This window comes from Echinops telfairi, unplaced genomic scaffold, assembly GCF_000313985.2.
Source record: "Echinops telfairi isolate 266 unplaced genomic scaffold, ASM31398v2 ScPeMD7_5;HRSCAF=22, whole genome shotgun sequence".
NCBI lineage: Eukaryota > Metazoa > Chordata > Mammalia > Afrosoricida > Tenrecidae > Echinops > Echinops telfairi.
In genome coordinates, this window is record NW_022103901.1 from 12,748,869 (window position 1) to 12,750,366 (window position 1,498).

Sequence of the window (1,498 nt, forward strand, 5' to 3'; positions counted from 1 at the left end):
AGATCTTAGTGTGGCTTTTGGTGAAGTTTTGCCCATAAGTTCAGGTCCCGACCCAGCGCTTGCTTCTGTTCCGGTGTTCCGCTCCTTTCCCTGCCGGCCCGTGACACTGTCCTCTCTGCTTCAAGGGCGTTGTTGACCAAGGCCCCCAATGGGTGGGGTTTGTGGTTTGTTTTCCCCCAAACTATTTTTCTAGGAGCTAACACAGCTAGCATGCCGTCCCATAGTTCCATCACATCGAACGGTATCAGACAGTGGCTGCCTATCACGATCTGTTTCAAAACGTTTCCTTCCTCCTTGAACTCCTTGATATCTGCTCCCATTACACCCCACCTCATATCCCCCACTGTCCGCCCCCCTGACCCTTTATTCTACTTATCGTGTCTGTAGGCTCACCAATCCTGGGTTTCATCTACCAAAAAACCAGAATGGATGGTATAGATAAATAGAGAGAGAGATATGGATAAGAATACATATATATTAGTGTATTTTCATATTGTATATTGTATTTCCAGGGAAGGTCTACAGAGTGGCCTAGATTCCCACTCTATCGTTTGTACCCAAGCTGCTCGGTGACCTTGGTGACACTTGTCTGAGAGGCTCGAGCCCTCCGGCGCATGACTTTGGAAGCACCCTTTGACCGGCATGTCCTCCACCTGGCACCCAGCGAACGAGCTCCCTCACAGAGCCTTGTGCAATCGTCACCACGATCCATCTCAAGACATTGTCCTCTTTCTCCGACTCCCCGTTGTGGGCTCCCCTGCCGCCCCCTCGCCCCCTGCCCTGCCCCTGGGTAGTGATCTCGTCATCCAGTTACTGTCTGTAGAGAGTCCCCTCTCCTGGACTGCAACCACAGAAAACCAGACAAAGCACAACCGAGAAACACCCCCACCCCACCCCCCACACATGCAAACACCCCAGCAACAATGACAAGATAAAACCAAGAAAAACTTCAATAGAAAAGAAGGCAAAAAGCATCGAAAGAGAAGCAACTTTAAAATGGGTCCAACGACCGAATGGATGATCTTTTTTCTTAAAGGAGCACAGAGCGTACAGGCGATAGGCACTTCTTTTCTTTCTTTTTGTAATTTAGCTACCACGCGAGCGCCCGTGGGGGCTAGTTTTCGTTCAAACTTTGAAGAGTTTCTCGGGGTACAGGCCTCGGGGTGTCCCCTAGTCTGACTTGATCCACTAGGTTTGATTGTGGTTTTGATTTTTAGGTATGAGAGCTTCTCTCCTGGCCTTGAGGAACATGCTCAGTACCATCCAGCTCCTCTGGTACTAGCGACGGCATCAGACAGATCACATCTGTAAAGGCCTCATTTCTAAATAAGGGCACATTCTGAGATTCGGGTGGGCATGCATTTGTGTATGGGGGGGACACTCTCACCTACAAGGAGTCCTGGCATTCCATGATGCTCACCTTCCCAACACAATCACTGAAGACAAAGCGGGTGCATAAGCAAATGTAGTGAAGAAAACGGATGGTGCCCGGCTATCA